Source organism: Mixophyes fleayi, chromosome 9 (assembly GCF_038048845.1).
Source record: "Mixophyes fleayi isolate aMixFle1 chromosome 9, aMixFle1.hap1, whole genome shotgun sequence".
Lineage (NCBI taxonomy): Eukaryota > Metazoa > Chordata > Amphibia > Anura > Limnodynastidae > Mixophyes > Mixophyes fleayi.
In genome coordinates, this window is record NC_134410.1 from 30107913 (window position 1) to 30134021 (window position 26109).

The window sequence follows — 26109 nt, forward strand, 5'->3', positions numbered from 1 at the left end:
AGCTTGTAACAAATCTAGGTTTTGGCATTTCTTAAAGCTGAACAATATATTGTTCTCCCATAATCAATCAAAGAAATTAAATCTTGTATCTTTTTGCTTCATCTAAAAGCAACTCGTTACAAAATATTCCTTAAGAAAAGACTGCTAAGTTGTTAGCACTTCACTTGGATAGTGGTTCTGGTACACTTTCCAAAGGTATGTGTGATATATTGTGGAAGAATCTATTTCCTTCATCTAAATGCAACTCTGCTAGAAAACGTTCCTCAAAAAAAGACTGCTAAATTGTAAGCTTTTTACTTGAAGTGTGCTTTTGGCACTCTTTCCAAATATCTCTAAAACAGCTGGGGAAGACCGCGTGGCCTAATGGATAAGGCGTCTGACTTCGGATCAGAAGATTGAGGGTTCAAGTCCCTTCGTGGTCGGGAACATTTCTTTCCTCATGAACTTAAACTTACCAAACTCTGTTTTAATTGACTCCATGAGAGTGTTGCAAAACATTTACATTTCAAAACTTGATTTCGACCAAAATTTCAATGAACATACTCAAGTCTTTGAAAAGTCTACATGCATATTGGCACAATATGTTGAGTTATCTAATGCTTTCTGTTTTTCCCTTTATACATTATTTTGCACAAACATAATCCTATGAAAAACTGGTCAAGATGTATAATTTCTGAAAACAAGTCATAGGATTTTAGTTCATTCGTGGTCAGCAAAAGTCATCCTCCTTTGATTAAAAAAATATTCTCTCATAACTTATTGAATAGCTGACGTTAGTGTGTGCTGCATATGGCTTAAAATCAACATAACTCAAGGTTTTTACATTATGGCAGAGCTAAGCTCGGAATAATTGTCATGTGCAATTCTTAGAATCAATTAATTATAATAGTCACATTTATCCTTTGAGGAGTACAGTATTTTCCATCGAGCCCTAGAAAAAATGATCAAAAATGGGTCATGAATATAAGTCTCCAAATGGAGGCCATAAAATATTGTTTCATGCATCCAAGATGGAAAACAAAACATTCAAGTTCAGGAAAAAACAAGGACATCCGATCACCAATGTTCAGGAAGAATTGCCATTAAACTTAGAGCCCTAAACCACTCAGTAGATTTTATAGCTTGCTTAACAGAATGTAAAACTATTACCCAGTTAAGTGAAAGCTTGTAACAAATCTAGGTTTTGGCATTTCTTAAAGCTGAACAATATATTGTTCTCCCATAATCAATCAAAGAAATTAAATCTTGTATCTTTTTGCTTCATCTAAAAGCAACTCGTTACAAAATATTCCTTAAGAAAAGACTGCTAAGTTGTTAGCACTTCACTTGGATAGTGGTTCTGGTACACTTTCCAAAGGTATGTGTGATATATTGTGGAAGAATCTATTTCCTTCATCTAAATGCAACTCTGCTAGAAAACGTTCCTCAAAAAAAGACTGCTAAATTGTAAGCTTTTTACTTGAAGTGTGCTTTTGGCACTCTTTCCAAATATCTCTAAAACAGCTGGGGAAGACCGCGTGGCCTAATGGATAAGGCGTCTGACTTCGGATCAGAAGATTGAGGGTTCAAGTCCCTTCGTGGTCGGGAACATTTCTTTCCTCATGAACTTAAACTTACCAAACTCTGTTTTAATTGACTCCATGAGAGTGTTGCAAAACATTTACATTTCAAAACTTGATTTCGACCAAAATTTCAATGAACATACTCAAGTCTTTGAAAAGTCTACATGCATATTGGCACAATATGTTGAGTTATCTAATGCTTTCTGTTTTTCCCTTTATACATTATTTTGCACAAACATAATCCTATGAAAAACTGGTCAAGATGTATAATTTCTGAAAACAAGTCATAGGATTTTAGTTCATTCGTGGTCAGCAAAAGTCATCCTCCTTTGATTAAAAAAATATTCTCTCATAACTTATTGAATAGCTGACGTTAGTGTGTGCTGCATATGGCTTAAAATCAACATAACTCAAGGTTTTTACATTATGGCAGAGCTAAGCTCGGAATAATTGTCATGTGCAATTCTTAGAATCAATTAATTATAATAGTCACATTTATCCTTTGAGGAGTACAGTATTTTCCATCGAGCCCTAGAAAAAATGATCAAAAATGGGTCATGAATATAAGTCTCCAAATGGAGGCCATAAAATATTGTTTCATGCATCCAAGATGGAAAACAAAACATTCAAGTTCAGGAAAAAACAAGGACATCCGATCACCAATGTTCAGGAAGAATTGCCATTGAACTTAGAGCCCTAAACCACTCAGTAGATTTTATAGCTTGCTTAATAGAATGTAAAACTATTACCCAGTTAAGTGAAAGCTTGTAACAAATCTAGGTTTTGGCATTTCTTAAAGCTGAACAATATATTGTTCTCCCATAATCAATCAAAGAAATTAAATCTTGAATCTTTTTGCTTCATCTAAAAGCAACTCGTTACAAAATATTCCTTAAGAAAAGACTGCTAAGTTGTTAGCACTTCACTTGGATAGTGCTTCTGGTACACTTTCCAAAGGTATGTGTGATAGATTGTGGAAGAATCTATTTCCTTCATCTAAATGCAACTCTGCTAGAAAACGTTCCTCAAAAAAAGACTGCTAAATTGTAAGCTTTTTACTTGAAGTGTGCTTTTGACACTCTTTCCAAATATCTCTAAAACACCTTGGGAAGACCGCGTGGCCTAATGGATAAGGCGTCTGACTTCGAATCAGAAGATTGAGGGTTCAAGTCCCTTCGTGGTCGGGAACATTTCTTTCCTCATGAACTTAAACTTACCAAACTCTGTTTTAATTGACTCCATCAGAGTGTTGCAAAACATTTACATTTCAAAACTTGATTTCGACCAAAATTTCAATGAACATACTCAAGTCTTTGAAAAGTCTACATGCATATTGGCACAATATGTTGAGTTATCTAATGCTTTCTGTTTTTCCCTTTATACATTATTTTGCACAAACATAATCCTATGAAAAACTGGTCAAGATGTATAATTTCTGAAAACAAGTCATAGGATTTTAGTTCATTCGTGGTCAGCAAAAGTCATCCTCCTTTGATTAAAAAAATATTCTCTCATAACTTATTGAATAGCTGACGTTAGTGTGTGCTGCATATGGCTTAAAATCAACATAACTCAAGGTTTTTACATTATGGCAGAGCTAAGCTCGGAATAATTGTCATGTGCAATTCTTAGAATCAATTAATTATAATAGTCACATTTATCCTTTGAGGAGTACAGTATTTTCCATCGAGCCCTAGAAAAAATGATCAAAAATGGGTCATGAATATAAGTCTCCAAATGGAGGCCATAAAATATTGTTTCATGCATCCAAGATGGAAAACAAAACATTCAAGTTCAGGAAAAAACAAGGACATCCGATCACCAATGTTCAGGAAGAATTGCCATTAAACTTAGAGCCCTAAACCACTCAGTAGATTTTATAGCTTGCTTAACAGAATGTAAAACTATTACCCAGTTAAGTGAAAGCTTGTAACAAATCTAGGTTTTGGCATTTCTTAAAGCTGAACAATATATTGTTCTCCCATAATCAATCAAAGAAATTAAATCTTGAATCTTTTTGCTTCATCTAAAAGCAACTCGTTACAAAATATTCCTTAAGAAAAGACTGCTAAGTTGTTAGCACTTCACTTGGATAGTGCTTCTGGTACACTTTCCAAAGGTATGTGTGATAGATTGTGGAAGAATCTATTTCCTTCATCTAAATGCAACTCTGCTAGAAAACGTTCCTCAAAAAAAGACTGCTAAATTGTAAGCTTTTTACTTGAAGTGTGCTTTTGGCACTCTTTCCAAATATCTCTAAAACACCTGGGGAAGACCGCGTGGCCTAATGGATAAGGCATCTGACTTCGGATCAGAAGATTGAGGGTTCAAGTCCCTTCGTGGTCGGGAACATTTCTTTCCTCATGAACTTAAACTTACCAAACTCTGTTTTAATTGACTCCATCAGAGTGTTGCAAAACATTTACATTTCAAAACTTGATTTCGACCAAAATTTCAATGAACATACTCAAGTCTTTGAAAAGTCTACATGCATATTGGCACAATATGTTGAGTTATCTAATGCTTTCTGTTTTTCCCTTTATACATTATTTTGCACAAACATAATCCTATGAAAAACTGGTCAAGATGTATAATTTCTGAAAACAAGTCATAGGATTTTAGTCCATTCGTGGTCAGCAAAAGTCATCCTCCTTTGATTAAAAAAATATTCTCTCATAACTTATTGAATAGCTGACGTTAGTGTGTGCTGCATATGGCTTAAAATCAACATAACTCAAAGTTTTTACATTATGGCAGAGCTAAGCTCGGAATATTTGTCATATGCAATTTCTAGAATCAATTAATTATAATAGTCACATTTATCCTTTGAGGAGTACAGTATTTTCCAGCGAGCCCTAGAAAAAATGATCAAAAATGGGTCATGAATATAAGCCTCATCATCTAAATGCAACTCTGCTAGAAAACGTTCCTCAAAAAAAGACTGCTAAATTGTAAGCTTTTTACTTGAAGTGTGCTTTTGGCACTCTTTACAAATATCTCTAAAACACCTGGGGAAGACCACGTGGCCTAATGGATAAGGCATCTGACTTCGGATCAGAAGATTGAGGGTTCAAGTCCCTTCGTGGTTGGGAACATTTCTTTCCTCATGAACTTAAACTTACCAAACTCTGTTTTAATTGACTCCATGAGAGTGTTGCAAAACATTTACATTTCAAAACTTGATTTCGACCAGAATTTCAATGAACATACTCAAGTCTTTGAAAAGTCTACATGCATATTGGCACAATATGTTGAGTTATCTAATGCTTTCTGTTTTTCCCTTTATACATTATTTTGCACAAACATAATCCTATGAAAAACTGGTCAAGATGTATAATTTCTGAAAACAAGTCATAGGATTTTAGTCCATTCGTGGTCAGCAAAAGTCATCCTCCTTTGATTAAAAAAATATTCTCTCATAACTTATTGAATAGCTGACGTTAGTGTGTGCTGCATATGGCTTAAAATCAACATAACTCAAAGTTTTTACATTATGGCAGAGCTAAGCTCGGAATATTTGTCATATGCAATTTGTAGAATCAATTAATTATAATAGTCACATTTATCCTTTGAGGAGTACAGTATTTTCCAGCGAGCCCTAGAAAAAATGATCAAAAATGGGTCATGAATATAAGTCTCCAAATGGAGGCCATAAAATATTGTTTCATGCATCCAAGATGGAAAACAAAACATTCAAGTTCAGGAAAAAACAAGGACATCCGATCAACAATGTTCAGGAAGAATTGCCATTAAACTTAGAGCCCTAAACCACTCTGTAGATTTTATAGCTTGCTTAACAGAATGTAAAACTATTACCCAGTTAAGTGAAAGCTTGTAACAAATCTAGGTTTTGGCATTTCTTATAGCTGAACAATATATTGTTCTCCCATAATCAATCAAAGAAATTAAATCTTGAATCTTTTTGCTTCATCTAAAAGCAACTCGTTACAAAATATTCCTTAAGAAAAGACTGCTAAGTTGTTAGCACTTCACTTGGATAGTGCTTCTGGTACACTTTCCAAAGGTATGTGTGATAGATTGTGGAAGAATCTATTTCCTTCATCTAAATGCAACTCTGCTAGAAAACGTTCCTCAAAAAAAGACTGCTAAATTGTAAGCTTTTTACTTGAAGTGTGCTTTTGGCACTCTTTCCAAATATCTCTAAAACACCTGGGGAAGACCACGTGGCCTAATGGATAAGGCATCTGACTTTGGATCAGAAGATTGAGGGTTCAAGTCCCTTCGTGGTCGGGAACATTTCTTTCCTCATAAACTTAAACTTACCAAGCTCTGTTTTGATTGACTCCATGAGAGTGTTGCAAAACATTTACATTTGAAAACTTGATTTCGACCAGAATTTCAATGAACATACTCAAGTCTTTGAAAAGTCTACATGCATATTGGCACAATATGTTGAGTTATCTAATGCTTTCTGTTTTTCCCTTTATACATTATTTTGCACAAACATAATCCTATGAAAAACTGGTCAAGATGTATAATTTCTGAAAACAAGTCATAGGATTTTAGTCCATTCGTGGTCAGCAAAAGTCATCCTCCTTTGATTAAAAAAATATTCTCTCATAACTTATTGAATAGCTGACGTTAGTGTGTGCTGCATATGGCTTAAAATCAACATAACTCAAGGTTTTTACATTATGGCAGAGCTAAGCTCGGAATAATTGTCATGTGCAATTCTTAGAATCAATTAATTATAATAGTCACATTTATCCTTTGAGGAGTACAGTATTTTCCAGCGAGCCCTAGAAAAAATGATCAAAAATGGGTCATGAATATAAGTCTCCAAATGGAGGCCATAAAATATTGTTTCATGCATCCAAGATGGAAAACAAAACATTCAAGTTCAGGAAAAAACAAGGACATCCGATCAACAATGTTCAGGAAGAATTGCCATTAAACTTAGAGCCCTAAACCACTCTGTAGATTTTATAGCTTGCTTAACAGAATGTAAAACTATTACCCAGTTAAGTGAAAGCTTGTAACAAATCTAGGTTTTGGCATTTCTTATAGCTGAACAATATATTGTTCTCCCATAATCAATCAAAGAAATTAAATCTTGAATCTTTTTGCTTCATCTAAAAGCAACTCGTTACAAAATATTCCTTAAGAAAAGACTGCTAAGTTGTTAGCACTTCACTTGGATAGTGCTTCTGGTACACTTTCCAAAGGTATGTGTGATAGATTGTGGAAGAATCTATTTCCTTCATCTAAATGCAACTCTGCTAGAAAACGTTCCTCAAAAAAAGACTGCTAAATTGTAAGCTTTTTACTTGAAGTGTGCTTTTGGCACTCTTTCCAAATATCTCTAAAACACCTGGGGAAGACCACGTGGCCTAATGGATAAGGCATCTGACTTTGGATCAGAAGATTGAGGGTTCAAGTCCCTTCGTGGTCGGGAACATTTCTTTCCTCATAAACTTAAACTTACCAAGCTCTGTTTTGATTGACTCCATGAGAGTGTTGCAAAACATTTACATTTGAAAACTTGATTTCGACCAGAATTTCAATGAACATACTCAAGTCTTTGAAAAGTCTACATGCATATTGGCACAATATGTTGAGTTATCTAATGCTTTCTGTTTTTCCCTTTATACATTATTTTGCACAAACATAATCCTATGAAAAACTGGTCAAGATGTATAATTTCTGAAAACAAGTCATAGGATTTTAGTTCATTCGTGGTCAGCAAAAGTCATCCTCCTTTGATTAAAAAAATATTCTCTCATAACTTATTGAATAGCTGACGTTAGTGTGTGCTGCATATGGCTTAAAATCAACATAACTCAAGGTTTTTACATTATGGCAGAGCTAAGCTCGGAATAATTGTCATGTGCAATTCTTAGAATCAATTAATTATAATAGTCACATTTATCCTTTGAGGAGTACAGTATTTTCCATCGAGCCCTAGAAAAAATGATCAAAAATGGGTCATGAATATAAGTCTCCAAATGTAGGCCATAAAATATTGTTTCATGCATCCAAGATGGAAAACAAAACATTCAAGTTCAGGAAAAAACAAGGACATCCGATCACCAATGTTCAGGAAGAATTGCCATTAAACTTAGAGCCCTAAACCACTCAGTAGATTTTATAGCTTGCTTAACAGAATGTAAAACTATTACCCAGTTAAGTGAAAGCTTGTAACAAATCTAGGTTTTGGCATTTCTTATAGCTGAACAATATATTGTTCTCCCATAATCAATCAAAGAAATTAAATCTTGAATCTTTTTGCTTCATCTAAAAGCAACTCGTTACAAAATATTCCTTATGAAAAGACTGCTAAGTTGTTAGCACTTCACTTGGATAGTGCTTCTGGTACACTTTCCAAAGGTATGTGTGATAGATTGTGGAAGAATCTATTTCCTTCATCTAAATGCAACTCTGCTAGAAAACGTTCCTCAAAAAAAGACTGCTAAATTGTATGCTTTTTACTTGAATTGTGTTTTTGGCACTCTTTCCAAATATCTCTAAAACACCTGGAGAAGACCGCGTGGCCTAATGGATAAGGCGTCTGACTTCAGATCAGAAGATTGAGGGTTCAAGTCCCTTCGTGGTCGGGAACATTTCTTTCCTTACCAAACTCTGTTTTAATTGACTCCATGAGAGTGTTGCAAAACATTTACATTTCAAAACTTGATTTCGACCAAAATTTCAATGAACATACTCAAGTCTTTGAAAAGTCTACATGCATATTGGCACAATATGTTGAGTTTTCTAATGCTTTCTGTTTTTCCCTTTATACATTATTTTGCACAAACATAATCCTATGAAAAACTGGTCAAGATGTATAATTTCTGAAAACAAGTCATAGGATTTTAGTCCATTCGTGGTCAGCAAAAGTCATCCTCCTTTGATTAAAAAAATATTCTCTCATAACTTATTGAATAGCTGACGTTAGTGTGTGCTGCATATGGCTTAAAATCAACATAACTCAAAGTTTTTACATTATGGCAGAGCTAAGCTCGGAATATTTGTCATATGCAATTCTTAGAATCAATTAATTATAATAGTCACATTTATCCTTTGAGGAGTACAGTATTTTCCATCGAGCCCTAGAAAAAATGATCAAAAATGGGTCATGAATATAAGTCTCCAAATGGAGGCCATAAAATATTGTTTCATGCATCCAAGATGGAAAACAAAACATTCAAGTTCAGGAAAAAACAAGGACATCCGATCAACAATGTTCAGGAAGAATTGCCATTAAACTTAGAGCCCTAAACCACTCTGTAGATTTTATAGCTTGCTTAACAGAATGTAAAACTATTACCCAGTTAAGTGAAAGCTTGTAACAAATCTAGGTTTTGGCATTTCTTATAGCTGAACAATATATTGTTCTCCCATAATCAATCAAAGAAATTAAATCTTGAATCTTTTTGCTTCATCTAAAAGCAACTCGTTACAAAATATTCCTTAAGAAAAGACTGCTAAGTTGTTAGCACTTCACTTGGATAGTGCTTCTGGTACACTTTCCAAAGGTATGTGTGATAGATTGTGGAAGAATCTATTTCCTTCATCTAAATGCAACTCTGCTAGAAAACGTTCCTCAAAAAAAGACTGCTAAATTGTAAGCTTTTTACTTGAAGTGTGCTTTTGGCACTCTTTCCAAATATCTCTAAAACACCTGTGAAAGACCACGTGGCCTAATGGATAAGGCGTCTGACTTCGGATCAGAAGATTGAGGGTTTGAGTCCCTTCGTGGTCGGGAACATTTCTTTCCTCATAAACTTAAACTTACCAAGCTCTGTTTTGATTGACTCCATGAGAGTGTTGCAAAACATTTACATTTGAAAACTTGATTTCGACCAGAATTTCAATGAACATACTCAAGTCTTTGAAAAGTCTACATGCATATTGGCACAATATGTTGAGTTATCTAATGCTTTCTGTTTTTCCCTTTATACATTATTTTGCACAAACATAATCCTATGAAAAACTGGTCAAGATGTATAATTTCTGAAAACAAGTCATAGGATTTTAGTTCATTCGTGGTCAGCAAAAGTCATCCTCCTTTGATTAAAAAAATATTCTCTCATAACTTATTGAATAGCTGACGTTAGTGTGTGCTGCATATGGCTTAAAATCAACATAACTCAAGGTTTTTACATTATGGCAGAGCTAAGCTCGGAATAATTGTCATGTGCAATTCTTAGAATCAATTAATTATAATAGTCACATTTATCCTTTGAGGAGTACAGTATTTTCCATCGAGCCCTAGAAAAAATGATCAAAAATGGGTCATGAATATAAGTCTCCAAATGTAGGCCATAAAATATTGTTTCATGCATCCAAGATGGAAAACAAAACATTCAAGTTCAGGAAAAAACAAGGACATCCGATCACCAATGTTCAGGAAGAATTGCCATTAAACTTAGAGCCCTAAACCACTCAGTAGATTTTATAGCTTGCTTAACAGAATGTAAAACTATTACCCAGTTAAGTGAAAGCTTGTAACAAATCTAGGTTTTGGCATTTCTTATAGCTGAACAATATATTGTTCTCCCATAATCAATCAAAGAAATTAAATCTTGAATCTTTTTGCTTCATCTAAAAGCAACTCGTTACAAAATATTCCTTATGAAAAGACTGCTAAGTTGTTAGCACTTCACTTGGATAGTGCTTCTGGTACACTTTCCAAAGGTATGTGTGATAGATTGTGGAAGAATCTATTTCCTTCATCTAAATGCAACTCTGCTAGAAAACGTTCCTCAAAAAAAGACTGCTAAATTGTATGCTTTTTACTTGAATTGTGTTTTTGGCACTCTTTCCAAATATCTCTAAAACACCTGGAGAAGACCGCGTGGCCTAATGGATAAGGCGTCTGACTTCGGATCAGAAGATTGAGGGTTCAAGTCCCTTCGTGGTCGGGAACATTTCTTTCCTTACCAAACTCTGTTTTAATTGACTCCATGAGAGTGTTGCAAAACATTTACATTTCAAAACTTGATTTCGACCAAAATTTCAATGAACATACTCAAGTCTTTGAAAAGTCTACATGCATATTGGCACAATATGTTGAGTTTTCTAATGCTTTCTGTTTTTCCCTTTATACATTATTTTGCACAAACATAATCCTATGAAAAACTGGTCAAGATGTATAATTTCTGAAAACAAGTCATAGGATTTTAGTCCATTCGTGGTCAGCAAAAGTCATCCTCCTTTGATTAAAAAAATATTCTCTCATAACTTATTGAATAGCTGACGTTAGTGTGTGCTGCATATGGCTTAAAATCAACATAACTCAAGGTTTTTACATTATGGCAGAGCTAAGCTCGGAATAATTGTCATGTGCAATTCTTAGAATCAATTAATTATAATAGTCACATTTATCCTTTGAGGAGTACAGTATTTTCCATCGAGCCCTAGAAAAAATGATCAAAAATGGGTCATGAATATAAGTCTCCAAATGGAGGCCATAAAATATTGTTTCATGCATCCAAGATGGAAAACAAAACATTCAAGTTCAGGAAAAAACAAGGACATCCGATCACCAATGTTCAGGAAGAATTGCCATTAAACTTAGAGCCCTAAACCACTCAGTAGATTTTATAGCTTGCTTAACAGAATGTAAAACTATTACCCAGTTAAGTGAAAGCTTGTAACAAATCTAGGTTTTGGCATTTCTTAAAGCTGAACAATATATTGTTCTCCCATAATCAATCAAAGAAATTAAATCTTGAATCTTTTTGCTTCATCTAAAAGCAACTCGTTACAAAATATTCCTTAAGAAAAGACTGCTAAGTTGTTAGCACTTCACTTGGATAGTGCTTCTGGTACACTTTCCAAAGGTATGTGTGATAGATTGTGGAAGAATCTATTTCCTTCATCTAAATGCAACTCTGCTAGAAAACGTTCCTCAAAAAAAGACTGCTAAATTGTAAGCTTTTTACTTGAAGTGTGCTTTTGGCACTCTTTCCAAATATCTCTAAAACACCTGTGAAAGACCACGTGGCCTAATGGATAAGGCGTCTGACTTCGGATCAGAAGATTGAGGGTTTGAGTCCCTTCGTGGTCGGGAACATTTCTTTCCTCATGATCTTAAACTTACCAAACTCTGTTTTAATTGACTCCATGAGAGTGTTGCAAAACATTTACATTTCAAAACTTGATTTCGACCAAAATTTCAATGAACATACTCAAGTCTTTGAAAAGTCTACATGCATATTGGCACAATATGTTGAGTTATCTAATGCTTTCTGTTTTTCCCTTTATACATTATTTTGCACAAACATAATCCTATGAAAAACTGGTCAAGATGTATAATTTCTGAAAACAAGTCATAGGATTTTAGTCCATTCGTGGTCAGCAAAAGTCATCCTCCTTTGATTAAAAAAATATTCTCTCATAACTTATTGAATAGCTGACGTTAGTGTGTGCTGCATATGGCTTAAAATCAACATAACTCAAGGTTTTTACATTATGGCAGAGCTAAGCTCGGAATATTTGTCATGTGCAATTTGTAGAATCAATTAATTATAATAGTCACATTTATCCTTTGAGGAGTACAGTATTTTCCATCGAGCCCTAGAAAAAATGATCAAAAATGGGTCATGAATATAAGTCTCCAAATGGAGGCCATAAAATATTGTTTCATGCATCCAAGATGGAGAACAAAACATTCAAGTTCAGGAAAAAACAAGGACATCCGATCACCAATGTTCAGGAAGAATTGCCATTAAACTTAGAGCCCTAAACCACTCAGTAGATTTTATAGCTTGCTTAACAGAATGTAAAACTATTACCCAGTTAAGTGAAAGCTTGTAACAAATCTAGGTTTTGGCATTTCTTAAAGCTGAACAATATATTGTTCTCCCATAATCAATCAAAGAAATTAAATCTTGAATCTTTTTGCTTCATCTAAAAGCAACTCGTTACAAAATATTCCTTAAGAAAAGACTGCTAAGTTGTTAGCACTTCACTTGGATAGTGCTTCTGGCACACTTTCCAAAGGTATGTGTGATAGATTGTGGAAGAATCTATTTCCTTCATCTAAATGCAACTCTGCTAGAAAACGTTCCTCAAAAAAAGACTGCTAAATTGTATGCTTTTTACTTGAAGTGTGTTTTTGGCACTCTTTCCAAATATCTCTAAAACACCTGGAGAAGACCGCGTGGCCTAATGGATAAGGCGTCTGACTTCAGATCAGAAGATTGAGGGTTCAAGTCCCTTCGTGGTCGGGAACATTTCTTTCCACATGAACTTAAAATTACCAAACTCTGTTTTAATTGACTCCATGAGAGTGTTGCAAAACATTTACATTTCAAAACTTGATTTCGACCAAAATTTCAATGAACAAACTCAAGTCTTTGAAAAGTCTACATGCATATTGGCACAATATGTTGAGTTATCTAATGCTAAGGCAAAAACTCTTTCTGTTTTTCCCTTCATACATTATGTTGCACAAACATAATCCTATGAAAAACTGGTCAAGATGTATAATTTCTGAAAACAAGTCATAGGATTTTAGTCCATTCGTGGTCAGCAAAAGTCATCCTCCTTTGATTAAAAAAATATTCTCTCATAACTTATTGAATAGCTGACGTTAGTGTGTGCTGCATATGGCTTAAAATCAACATAACTCAAGGTTTTTACATTATGGCAGAGCTAAGCTCGGAATATTTGTCATGTGCAATTTGTAGAATCAATTAATTATAATAGTCACATTTATCCTTTGAGGAGTACAGTATTTTCCATCGAGCCCTAGAAAAAATGATCAAAAATGGGTCATGAATATAAGTCTCCAAATAGAGGCCATAAAATATTGTTTCATGCATCCAAGATGGAGAACAAAACATTCAAGTTCAGGAAAAAACAAGGACATCCGATCACCAATGTTCAGGAAGAATTGCCATTAAACTTAGAGCCCTAAACCACTCAGTAGATTTTATAGCTTGCTTAACAGAATGTAAAACTATTACCCAGTTAAGTGAAAGCTTGTAACAAATCTAGGTTTTGGCATTTCTTAAAGCTGAACAATATATTGTTCTCCCATAATCAATCAAAGAAATTAAATCTTGAATCTTTTTGCTTCATCTAAAAGCAACTCGTTACAAAATATTCCTTAAGAAAAGACTGCTAAGTTGTTAGCACTTCACTTGGATAGTGCTTCTGGCACACTTTCCAAAGGTATGTGTGATAGATTGTGGAAGAATCTATTTCCTTCATCTAAATGCAACTCTGCTAGAAAACGTTCCTCAAAAAAAGACTGCTAAATTGTATGCTTTTTACTTGAAGTGTGTTTTTGGCACTCTTTCCAAATATCTCTAAAACACCTGGAGAAGACCGCGTGGCCTAATGGATAAGGCGTCTGACTTCAGATCAGAAGATTGAGGGTTCAAGTCCCTTCGTGGTCGGGAACATTTCTTTCCACATGAACTTAAAATTACCAAACTCTGTTTTAATTGACTCCATGAGAGTGTTGCAAAACATTTACATTTCAAAACTTGATTTCGACCAAAATTTCAATGAACAAACTCAAGTCTTTGAAAAGTCTACATGCATATTGGCACAATATGTTGAGTTATCTAATGCTAAGGCAAAAACTCTTTCTGTTTTTCCCTTCATACATTATGTTGCACAAACATAATCCTATGAAAAACTGGTCAAGATGTATAATTTCTGAAAACAAGTCATAGGATTTTAGTCCATTCGTGGTCAGCAAAAGTCATCCTCCTTTGATTAAAAAAATATTCTCTCATAACTTATTGAATAGCTGACGTTAGTGTGTGCTGCATATGGCTTAAAATCAACATAACTCAAGGTTTTTACATTATGGCAGAGCTAAGCTCGGAATATTTGTCATGTGCAATTTGTAGAATCAATTAATTATAATAGTCACATTTATCCTTTGAGGAGTACAGTATTTTCCATCGAGCCCTAGAAAAAATGATCAAAAATGGGTCATGAATATAAGTCTCCAAATAGAGGCCATAAAATATTGTTTCATGCATCCAAGATGGAGAACAAAACATTCAAGTTCAGGAAAAAACAAGGACATCCGATCACCAATGTTCAGGAAGAATTGCCATTAAACTGAGAGCCCTAAACCACTCAGTAGATTTTATAGCTTGCTTAACAGAATGTAAAACTATTACCCAGTTAAGTGAAAGCTTGTAACAAATCTAGGTTTTGGCATTTCTTAAAGCTGAACAATATATTGTTCTCCCATAATCAATCAAAGAAATTAAATCTTGAATCTTTTTGCTTCATCTAAAAGCAACTCGTTACAAAATATTCCTTAAGAAAAGACTGCTAAGTTGTTAGCACGTCACTTGGATAGTGCTTCTGGCACACTTTCCAAAGGTATGTGTGATAGATTGTGGAAGAATCTATTTCCTTCATCTAAATGCAACTCTGCTAGAAAACGTTCCTCAAAAAAAGACTGCTAAATTGTATGCTTTTTACTTGAAGTGTGTTTTTGGCACTCTTTCCAAATATCTCTAAAATGCCTGGAGAAGACCACGTGGCCTAATGGATAAGGCATCTGACTTCGGATCAGAAGATTGAGGGTTCAAGTCACTTCGTGGTCAGGAACATTTCTTTCCACATGAACTTAAAATTACCAAACTCTGTTTTAATTGACTCGATGAGAGTGTTGCAAAACATTTACATTTCAAAACTTGATTTCGACCAAAATTTCAATGAACATACTCAAGTCTTTGAAAAGTCTACATGCATATTGGCACAATATGTTGAGTTATCTAATGCTAAGGCAAAAACTCTTTCTGTTTTTCCCTTCATACATTATTTTGCACAAACATAATCCTATGAAAAACTGGTCAAGATGTATAATTTCTGAAAACAAGTCATAGGATTTTAGTCCATTCGTGGTCAGCAAAAGTCATCCTCCTTTGATTAAAAAAATATTCTCTCATAACTTATTGAATAGCTGACGTTAGTGTGTGCTGCATATGGCTTAAAATCAACATAACTCAAGGTTTTTACATTATGGCAGAGCTAAGCTCGGAATATTTGTCATGTGCAATTTGTAGAATCAATTAATTATAATAGTCACATTTATCCTTTTAGGAGTACAGTATTTTCCATAGAGCCCTAGAAAAAGTGATCAAAAATGGGTCATGAATATAAGTCTCCAAATAGAGGCCATAAAATATTGTTTCATGCATCCAAGATGGAAAACAAAACATTCAAGTTAAGGAAAAAACAAGGACATCCGATCACCAATGTTCAGGAAGAATTGCCATTAAACTTAGAGCCCTAAACCACTCAGTAGATTTTATAGCTTGCTTAACAGAATGTAAAACTATTACCCAGTTAAGTGAAAGCTTGTAACAAATCTAGGTTTTGGCATTTCTTAAAGCTGAACAATATATTGTTCTCCCATAATCAATCAAAGAAATTAAATCTTGAATCTTTTTGCTTCATCTAAAAGCAACTCGTTACAAAATATTCCTTAAGAAAAGACTGCTAAGTTGTTAGCACTTCACTTGGATAGTGCTTCTGGCACACTTTCCAAAGGTATGTGTGATAGATTGTGGAAGAATCTATTTCCTTCATCTAAATGCAACTCTGCTAGAAAACGTTCCTCAAAAAAAGACTGCTAAATTGTATGCTTTTTACTTGAAGTGTGTTTTTGGCACTCTTTCCAAATATCTCTAAAACGCCTGGAGAAGACCGCGTGGCCTAATGGATAAGGCATCTGACTTCGGATCAGAAGATTGAGGGTTCAAGTCCCTTCGTAGTCAGGAACATTTCTTTCCACATGAACTTAAAATTACCAAACTCTGTTTTAATTGACTCGATGAGAGTGTTGCAAAACATTTACATTTCAAAACTTGATTTCGACCAAAATTTCAATGAACAAACTCAAGTCTTTGAAAAGTCTACATGCATATTGGCACAATATGTTGAGTTATCTAATGCTAAGGCAAAAACTCTTTCTGTTTTTCCCTTCATACATTATTTTGCACAAACATAATCCTATGAAAAACTGGTCAAGATGTATAATTTCTGAAAACAAGTCATAGGATTTTAGTCCATTCGTGGTCAGCAAAAGTCATCCTCCTTTGATTAAAAAAATATTCTCTCATAACTTATTGAATAGCTGACGTTAGTGTGTGCTGCATATGGCTTAAAATCAACATAACTCAAGGTTTTTACATTATGGCAGAGCTAAGCTCGGAATATTTGTCATGTGCAATTTGTAGAATCAATTAATTATAATAGTCACATTTATCCTTTTAGGAGTACAGTATTTTCCATAGAGCCCTAGAAAAAGTGATCAAAAATGGGTCATGAATATAAGTCTCCAAATAGAGGCCATAAAATATTGTTTCATGCATCCAAGATGGAAAACAAAACATTCAAGTTAAGGAAAAAACAAGGACATCCGATCACCAATGTTCAGGAAGAATTGCCATTAAACTTAGAGCCCTAAACCACTCAGTAGATTTTATAGCTTGCTTAACAGAATGTAAAACTATTACCCAGTTAAGTGAAAGCTTGTAACAAATCTAGGTTTTGGCATTTCTTAAAGCTGAACAATATATTGTTCTCCCATAATCAATCAAAGAAATTAAATCTTGAATCTTTTTGCTTCATCTAAAAGCAACTCGTTACAAAATATTCCTTAAGAAAAGACTGCTAAGTTGTTAGCACTTCACTTGGATAGTGCTTCTGGCACACTTTCCAAAGGTATGTGTGATAGATTGTGGAAGAATCTATTTCCTTCATCTAAATGCAACTCTGCTAGAAAACGTTCCTCAAAAAAAGACTGCTAAATTGTAAGCTTTTTACTTGAAGTGTGTTTTTGGCACTCTTTCCAAATATCTCTAAAACGCCTGGAGAAGACCGCGTGGCCTAATGGATAAGGCATCTGACTTCGGATCAGAAGATTGAGGGTTCAAGTCCCTTCGTAGTCAGGAACATTTCTTTCCACATGAACTTAAAATTACCAAACTCTGTTTTAATTGACTCGATGAGAGTGTTGCAAAACATTTACATTTCAAAACTTGATTTCGACCAAAATTTCAATGAACAAACTCAAGTCTTTGAAAAGTCTACATGCATATTGGCACAATATGTTGAGTTATCTAATGCTAAGGCAAAAACTCTTTCTGTTTTTCCCTTCATACATTATTTTGCACAAACATAATCCTATGAAAAACTGGTCAAGATGTATAATTTCTGAAAACAAGTCATAGGATTTTAGTCCATTCGTGGTCAGCAAAAGTCATCCTCCTTTGATTAAAAAAATATTCTCTCATAACTTATTGAATAGCTGACGTTAGTGTGTGCTGCATATGGCTTAAAATCAACATAACTCAAGGTTTTTACATTATGGCAGAGCTAAGCTCGGAATATTTGTCATGTGCAATTTGTAGAATCAATTAATTATAATAGTCACATTTATCCTTTTAGGAGTACAGTATTTTCCATAGAGCCCTAGAAAAAGTGATCAAAAATGGGTCATGAATATAAGTCTCCAAATAGAGGCCATAAAATATTGTTTCATGCATCCAAGATGGAAAACAAAACATTCAAGTTAAGGAAAAAACAAGGACATCCGATCACCAATGTTCAGGAAGAATTGCCATTAAACTTAGAGCCCTAAACCACTCAGTAGATTTTATAGCTTGCTTAACAGAATGTAAAACTATTACCCAGTTAAGTGAAAGCTTGTAACAAATCTAGGTTTTGGCATTTCTTAAAGCTGAACAATATATTGTTCTCCCATAATCAATCAAAGAAATTAAATCTTGAATCTTTTTGCTTCATCTAAAAGCAACTCGTTACAAAATATTCCTTAAGAAAAGACTGCTAAGTTGTTAGCACTTCACTTGGATAGTGCTTCTGGCACACTTTCCAAAGGTATGTGTGATAGATTGTGGAAGAATCTATTTCCTTCATCTAAATGCAACTCTGCTAGAAAACGTTCCTCAAAAAAAGACTGCTAAATTGTAAGCTTTTTACTTGAAGTGTGCTTTTGGCACTCTTTCCAAATATCTCTAAAACACCTGGAGAAGACTGCGTGGCCTAATGGATAAGGCGTCTGACTTCGGATCAGAAGATTAAGGGTTCAAGTCCCTTCGTGGTCGGGAACATTTCTTTCCTCATGAACTTAAAATTACCAAACTCTGTTTTAATTGACTCCATGAGAGTGTTGCAAAACATTTACATTTCAAAACTTGATTTCGACCAAAATTTCGATGAACAAACTCAAGTCTTTGAAAAGTCTACATGCATATTGGCACAATATGTTGAGTTATCTAATGCTAAGGCAAAAACTCTTTCTGTTTTTCCTTCATACATTATTTTGCACAAACATAAACCTATGAAAAACTGATCAAGATGTATAATTTTTGAAAACAAGTCATAGGATTTTAGTCCATTCGTGGTCAGCAAAAGTCATCCTCCTTTGATTAAAAAAATATTCTCTCATAACTTATTGAATAGCTGACGTTAGTGTGTGCTGTATATGGCTTAAAATCAACATAACTCAAGGTTTTTACATTATGGCAGAGCTAAGCTCGGAATATTTGTCATGTGCAATTTGTAGAATCAATTAATTATAATAGTCACATTTATCCTTTGAGGAGTACAGTATTTTCCATAGAGCCCTAGAAAAAATGATCAAAAATGGGTCATGAATATAAGTCTCCAAATGGAGGCCATAAAATATTGTTTCATGCATCCAAGATGGAAAACAAAACATTCAAGTTCAGGAAAAAACAAGGACATCCGATCACCAATGTTCAGGAAGAATTGCCATTAAACTTAGAGCCCTAAACCACTCAGTAGATTTTATAGCTTGCTTAACAGAATGTAAAACTATTACCCAGTTAAGTGAAAGCTTGTAACAAATCTAGGTTTTGGCATTTCTTAAAGCTGAACAATATATTGTTCTCCCATAATCAATCAAATAAATTAAATCTTGAATCTTTTTGCTTCATCTAAAAGCAACTCGTTACAAAATATTCCTTAAGAAAAGACTGCTAAGTTGTTAGCACTTCACTTGGATCGTGCTTCTGGCAAACTTTCCAAAGGTATGTGTGATAGATTGTGGAAGAATCTATTTCCTTCATCTAAATGCAACTCTGCTAGAAAACGTTCCTCAAAAAAAGACTGCTAAATTGTAAGCTTTTTACTTGAAGTGTGCTTTTGGCACTCTTTCCAAATATCTCTAAAGCACTTTGGGAAGACCGCGTGGCCTAATGGATAAGGCGTCTGACTTCGGATCAGAAGATTGAGGGTTCAAGTCCCTTCGTGGTCGGGAACATTTCTTTCCTCATGAACTTAAAATTACCTAACTCTGTTTTAATTGACTCCATGAGAGTGTTGCAAAACATTTACATTTCAAAACTTGATTTCGACCAAAATTTCAATGAACAAACTCAAGTCTTTGAAAAGTCTACATGCATATTGGCACAATATGTTGAGTTATCTAATGCTAAGGCAAAAACTCTTTCTGTTTTTCCTTCATACATTATTTTGCACAAACATAAACCTATGAAAAACTGGTCAAGATGTATAATTTCTGAAAACAAGTCATAGGATTTTAGTCCATTCGTGGTCAGCAAAAGTCATCCTCCTTTGATTAAAAAAATATTCTCTCATAACTTATTGAATAGCTGACGTTAGTGTGTGCTGCATATGGCTTAAAATCAACATAACTCAAGGTTTTTACATTATGGCAGAGCTAAGCTCGGAATATTTGTCATGTGCAATTTGTAGAATCAATTAATTATAATAGTCACATTTATCCTTTGAGGAGTACAGTATTTTCCATCGAGCCCTAGAAAAAATGATCAAAAATGGGTCATGAATATAAGTCTCCAAATAGAGGCCATAAAATATTGTTTCATGCATCCAAGATGGAGAACAAAACATTCAAGTTCAGGAAAAAACAAGGACATCCGATCACCAATGTTCAGGAAGAATTGCCATTAAACTTAGAGCCCTAAACCACTCAGTAGATTTTATAGCTTGCTTAACAGAATGTAAAACTATTACCCAGTTAAGTGAAAGCTTGTAACAAATCTAGGTTTTGGCATTTCTTAAAGCTGAACAATATATTGTTCTCCCATAATCAATCAAAGAAATTAAATCTTGAATCTTTTTGCTTCATCTAAAAGCAACTCGTTACAAAATATTCCTTAAGAAAAGACTGCAAAGTGTATAGCACTTTACTTGGATAGTGCTTCTGGCACACTTTCCAAAGGTATGTGTGATAGATTGTGGAAGAATCTATTTCCTTCATCATGGAAAGCTTAGTCATGGGAAGCAGATAGGGCGAAACGTACGTCGGGTCACGTGTGACGCGTGATGTCACACACCCGGAAGTGTGAACCCAGTTAGCGGAGCCAGCCGCGATCGTGCCAGACTCTGTCTAATCTTGCAGTTTATTTAGACTGCTGCAATGCGCCTTGTTTAGGGTTTATTTTAGTATAATACTATCCTACAATAGGAGGGTGACTAGAAGGATTAGTCCTGATGGTCCCTCAATACCGCTAGTCTCACTATCAGCATGATTATAGGCAGAGCCGATCCATTTTACAATACAGCAGATATGTTTTAGAGGAGAATCCTCTGTGGTCACGATAACAATAACCCCTCTCTTTCACATATTATATGAGAGGATATTATCTATTTATATATCAATTTGAGCTACCAATCTTAATCGTTGGGACTATATGTATAGATCCCTAATTTTCTAAGAATCTACATTAGTCAGGTTATTAACCCTGACTTTTGGAACTATATACATACAGACCTAAGTTTCCCTCAATATCTGTGTTAGACTATAACACCCTAGCGGCTTTAATAATTATAACCCTTAGAAGCGCATTTCTATTAGAACTACTGTTACTTAATTCAGAGTGGACACATTTGCTGGCTATATGTGAAACACAATGTATCAATGAATGTATGAAATTTAATCTTTATCAACTGTGCCATTTTGAACCTAACTGATACAATGTTTATACTTATGGGTATTTTCCCCAGTCAATTATAAGTGTCACAACTTTGTGACCACCGGCTTCCCGGAAGGGTATTTTTAACTATCTTTATGACTTGTCTTTATTTTTCATCACCTCTTTATTTTAATAAATTCGCCTAGTCTGATATCCGATATTTGTCTAATTTTTAATAATAATCATTAATAAAGTTGATTTTATAAAACCCTTAGGGACAGGAGTGCCCCACACACTACTTTTTTCAGTTGATGTCTCCATCAATTGATTCCCTTTATGTTCTAGATTCGTCTAGTTTAGGGAGCACCCCCTCATATAATATAATATATGATATCTATTGAGGTTTGTCCTTGCTTTAGAGCGGATTGACAAATTTTTGTAAAACATTTTTTTTTTTTTTTTTTTAAATTTTTTACTTCAGTTTCATTTCAGTGAACATGCTCCATGTGCCGGGCAATTTTTAAGAGGTGCTTCTCAAAGTACAGGCAGTACTGCTTTTTGTTATACGCCCTGGAGCTATCACTGTTTCTGGATAGCGTTTTGACAGACAGCTCGTGGTCTCTCTGTCCCTAAAACACAGCTGCCAGAAGGTTGAGAATGGTTGTACATAGAACTCATCCTTGGGTACCTGCACTCTGCTGTGCTGCTGGGCAACGGGGCATCACCGCCTCATCTCCACTGCTCTCTGGGCTATAGTCGGAGCTACCGGTGGGCTGTGTCCTGCTTCACTGTCCCCACTTTACCTTCAGCAGCGGACGGATTCGACTGTGTCTTTACCCGCTTGGTTTCTAAAGGGCCGACAGGCTGCAGTCACTTCCTCTTCCTGCTCCTGCTATACATTTGGACAGTATACTGGCCTCTGATGGTTGGATGCACGCACACTCTCACATCCACAATGGACACACGCACACTTTTGTTCCGACAAATTTGATTTGCGGGGACATGCCAGATTTTTATGCTGAGCACATCAGCAAGCTCCTCTGCTTTGATTAGCCTTGGGAAGCTTTGTGGGTACATCAATTTTTGTCCCCACTATGACTCAGGTCCCCACAGTGTTGGTGTGTAAACAGCTCAATGTCCCCACAAGCATATGAATGCAAGTACACACATACACACACACACACCCACACAACCGAAATCTGAGATATATACACTCATACACATATATGTATAAGAAATATGATTTAAAAGGCCTCTCATTCAATTAGCCACATTAATTATCCCTGATGAAGCCACAAACCAGCAAAACATGTAGTATTAAGCAGATTAAACATCACTTTGCACAGAAAGCCTTCTCACTGGATCCTCCAGTTCGTGTATGCAAAAGCCGAAACATCATCAACCCAGGAATCCCTGCTCAAGCGGACTGCAAAGCTGAACATCAAAGATTTCATAACAGCAATGTGACCTGATCAGTCACCCACCAAGCAGTTTGGTGAGAAGCACACTCCATGCCATGCTTACACACAGAGACAGAGTATTGGTAAGACAATGTCCTCGACTGAGCATTTATTGATTCATTCTAGTTGCCGTCTGTTGCTTACAATTTATTTAATCACAGCCATCACTACTAGAACTAATAGGATTCAATTAACCACAAATTTATCAGTGCTCTGGACTTGTAGACTCAAAAGGGACATATCCAATTGTCGGCGGAAACACCGAAAATCTCGCGCTCCGTGCACTATTACCGTTATTACGGTAATAGTTTATTACGGTAATAGTGTGCGTAAAAAATGTTATTACGGTAGTTTTCTCGCTTGATTTCAGCTTGCTGCTCCCTGAGCCGTGAGCTGAAATCCAGCTTACTGTTACCGTAATAACGGTATTAGTTTTAACGCGGCGGGGAATCGGAAGAATTGAATATGCCCCAAAGACTTGTATTTAATCTTATGTCCTACAAGCACACACATGGACATTAAGAACTTTTGGACATTTTTCTTAGCTTCCAAGTTTTTAATTGGACCAGTCTAGAAGTCACTTTATTGTTGTTTCTATTCGCAACTTTGTGTTTTTGCTTTTTGTTTTTTGTTATTGTTCTCTAGATGTTGTACAAGATTTGAATATATGACATATGTATATTTTATTATTATTATTATCATTTATTTGTTAGGCGCCACAAGGTATCCGCAGCGCCGCACACAGTACTAACAGTGGACTATACAGGGTGAAACCATACAGAACAATGAACAAAAAGTACCAATACTTCAGAAACTCCGGCCAGTCATATGCAGTAAAGAGGGAGCGGAAGACCAGGTATGGAGACAGGAGGGGAGAGGGCCCTGCTCATACGAGCTTACATCCTAGGGGAAGGTAAACTGACCAGGCACAAGAGGAGCCAGTTGATGCAAGAGGAGAGAAGGGAGGACGAGCTAAAGGGAGGAGATGGGGGTTAAGTAGATGGTTGGTAGGATTTGAGGAAGAGGTGGGTTTTGAGTGCACGTTTGAAGGAGCACAGAGTAGGAGAGAGACGGATGGAACGAGGGAGGTCGTTCCAGAGAAGGGGGGCTGCATGGGAAAAGTCTTGGATTCTGGAGTGGGAAGAGATGAAAAGAGTGGAGGAGAGGCGGTGGTAATTGGCTGAGCGCAGGGAGCGGGCAGGAGTGTGAATGGAGAGGAGGTTAGAGATATAAGGGGCAGTAGAGTTGAAGAGAGCCTTGTAAGTGGTGGTGAGGAGTTTGAAATGGATTCTGTAGGGGAAGGGGAGCCAGTGTAGGGCAAGGCAGAGAGGGGAGGCAGAGGAGGAGCGGCATGAGAGGAAGATGAGTCTTGCGGCCGCATTGAGTATAGAGCGGAGGGGGGAGAGTGGGGAGTGGGGAAGGCCAATGAGGAGGAGGTTACAATAATCGAGGCGGGAGATGATGAGTGCATGGATGATAGTTTTGGCGGCATCCTGAGAGAGAAAAGGACGGATGCGGGCGATGTTGCGTAGTTGTAAGCGACAGGCTTGGGCAAGCAAATGAATGTTGGGGCAAAAGAGAGAGAGGAGTCGAGGGTGACACCCAGGCAGCGAAGTTGGGTGACAGAGAAGATGGTGGTGTTATTGACGACAATAGAGAGATCATGATGGGATGGGAGTCTGGGCGGAGGAAAGACAATGAGTTCAGTTTTAGAGATATTGATTTTGAGAAAGCACTCGGACATCCAGGAGGAGATGGCGGAGAGGCAGTCGGATACCCGAGCGAGGAGGGTGGAGGAAAGATCAGGAGAGGAGATATAGAGTTGAATGTCATCAGCATAAAGGTGATACTGAAGACCGAAGGAGGAGATGAGAGCACCAAGGGAGGAAGTGTAGAGCGAAAAGAGTAGAGGGCCAAGAACAGAGCCCTGTTCTTGGCCCTCTGCATAACAACTCTCTGTGTGTCCTGTGTGTCCTGTGCATTTGAGATACATGCATGCTATTATTTGCCTACCTTTGTGCACATCTGTACATTGCATCCCTTGTCAACATAACAACTACACCTAAAGTGCGCTGAGACTGTTTTCTACTTTTGTGCAATTTATTTATAAATGTATGGTTATACAATTAAACATTTTATTTCTGCATTTGCTATATCTAATTGCTTTGAGCTTTGAGAGGGAATTGCTTATATGTACTTTAGTTTTAATTTAAACAGCACAGAGGGAATTATTGTTTTTTTAAGTCACATGCCATGTATTAACAAAGGACCTAGTTGTAGAATATATCTAAGACATGTATTTACAATTATAACAATTGCAGGCATTCCAATTACACACATGCCATCTGTCAGAGTTTTATAATACCTGTGCTAGGTAGATTATATTATGTAATTTGCCAGGAATCATTTTTATAAAAATTATTGGAGTGACATATACTATTTAAATAATATTTTCACAACTTTCTTCTGATTATACCTTATATAGTGTACATGGTAAGTAACATGTAAAACAGTTAATTCTTTTTTTACAGAAAAGTTTGAACACCAGGTGCAAGAGGTTAGTAACCTTTTAGGACTAGATTTTATGTAGGTTAGTCCACCCAAAGCTGAATTTCAACTTTTACTTGGAATTAAATATTTTTGCTCTTGTAAAGCATAAACTGGAGAATGAAAGCCTGATCTAAATAAGTAGAAGGTTGCTAAATCTCTTTCTAATTTGTATAGAATGCTACAGGAACTAAAAAGCATAAATTCCATAAAATAATGACTACCCATGACAAGTCCTCTTGGATTTAAGGGAATTGTATGATATTTCAATCATTTTGCTTGCCGATACAAGCTGGACAATGAAACAGAAGAATGAAACTATTGTCACAGAATTCTATCTTTTAGGTTTCTCTTTGTTAACTGAATTGGGAATTTGCCTATTTGTCATGATTTTTATTATTTATATTGTGACCATCACAGCCAATATCTTCATTATTGCTATTGTTATAACTGAAAGACGTCTTCACAAGCCCATGTACTTCTTCATTAGCGGACTCTCATTCTTAGAGATCTGGTATCCATCTGTCACTGTTCCCAGACTGCTGTGGTATCTCTTAACAAAAGAGAAATCAATTTCTATGGCTGGTTGCATGACTCAGTTTTATTTTCATTTCTCTTTAGGTACCACAGAAAGTTTCCTTCTTACCG

General features: G+C 35.6%; 15 non-coding genes across 15 annotated transcripts; all 15 read left to right on the top strand.

Annotated features, from left to right (window-relative positions):
• The first annotated feature begins 349 nt into the window (after nt 1-349).
• Nucleotides 350-422, top strand: TRNAR-UCG (transfer RNA arginine (anticodon UCG)). Its single transcript has one exon. It is a non-coding gene; the product is annotated as a tRNA-Arg (tRNA).
• Nucleotides 423-1511: 1089 nt separating this feature from the next.
• Nucleotides 1512-1584, top strand: TRNAR-UCG (transfer RNA arginine (anticodon UCG)). The gene has a single exon. It is a non-coding gene; the product is annotated as a tRNA-Arg (tRNA).
• Nucleotides 1585-2673: 1089 nt separating this feature from the next.
• On the top strand, nt 2674-2746 carry TRNAR-UCG (transfer RNA arginine (anticodon UCG)). The gene has a single exon. It is a non-coding gene; the product is annotated as a tRNA-Arg (tRNA).
• Nucleotides 2747-3835: 1089 nt separating this feature from the next.
• TRNAR-UCG (transfer RNA arginine (anticodon UCG)) lies at nt 3836-3908 on the top strand. Its single transcript has one exon. It is a non-coding gene; the product is annotated as a tRNA-Arg (tRNA).
• Nucleotides 3909-4578: 670 nt separating this feature from the next.
• On the top strand, nt 4579-4651 carry TRNAR-UCG (transfer RNA arginine (anticodon UCG)). The gene has a single exon. It is a non-coding gene; the product is annotated as a tRNA-Arg (tRNA).
• Nucleotides 4652-5740: 1089 nt separating this feature from the next.
• Nucleotides 5741-5813, top strand: TRNAQ-UUG (transfer RNA glutamine (anticodon UUG)). Its single transcript has one exon. It is a non-coding gene; the product is annotated as a tRNA-Gln (tRNA).
• Nucleotides 5814-6902: 1089 nt separating this feature from the next.
• TRNAQ-UUG (transfer RNA glutamine (anticodon UUG)) lies at nt 6903-6975 on the top strand. Its single transcript has one exon. It is a non-coding gene; the product is annotated as a tRNA-Gln (tRNA).
• Nucleotides 6976-9212: 2237 nt separating this feature from the next.
• TRNAR-UCG (transfer RNA arginine (anticodon UCG)) lies at nt 9213-9285 on the top strand. Its single transcript has one exon. It is a non-coding gene; the product is annotated as a tRNA-Arg (tRNA).
• A 1089-nt stretch (nt 9286-10374) lies between these two features.
• On the top strand, nt 10375-10447 carry TRNAR-UCG (transfer RNA arginine (anticodon UCG)). Its single transcript has one exon. It is a non-coding gene; the product is annotated as a tRNA-Arg (tRNA).
• Nucleotides 10448-11522: 1075 nt separating this feature from the next.
• TRNAR-UCG (transfer RNA arginine (anticodon UCG)) lies at nt 11523-11595 on the top strand. The gene has a single exon. It is a non-coding gene; the product is annotated as a tRNA-Arg (tRNA).
• Nucleotides 11596-15036: 3441 nt separating this feature from the next.
• Nucleotides 15037-15109, top strand: TRNAR-UCG (transfer RNA arginine (anticodon UCG)). Its single transcript has one exon. It is a non-coding gene; the product is annotated as a tRNA-Arg (tRNA).
• A 1103-nt stretch (nt 15110-16212) lies between these two features.
• Nucleotides 16213-16285, top strand: TRNAR-UCG (transfer RNA arginine (anticodon UCG)). The gene has a single exon. It is a non-coding gene; the product is annotated as a tRNA-Arg (tRNA).
• Nucleotides 16286-17388: 1103 nt separating this feature from the next.
• On the top strand, nt 17389-17461 carry TRNAR-UCG (transfer RNA arginine (anticodon UCG)). Its single transcript has one exon. It is a non-coding gene; the product is annotated as a tRNA-Arg (tRNA).
• A 1103-nt stretch (nt 17462-18564) lies between these two features.
• Nucleotides 18565-18637, top strand: TRNAR-UCG (transfer RNA arginine (anticodon UCG)). The gene has a single exon. It is a non-coding gene; the product is annotated as a tRNA-Arg (tRNA).
• Nucleotides 18638-19739: 1102 nt separating this feature from the next.
• Nucleotides 19740-19812, top strand: TRNAR-UCG (transfer RNA arginine (anticodon UCG)). Its single transcript has one exon. It is a non-coding gene; the product is annotated as a tRNA-Arg (tRNA).
• Nucleotides 19813-26109: the final 6297 nt, after the last annotated feature.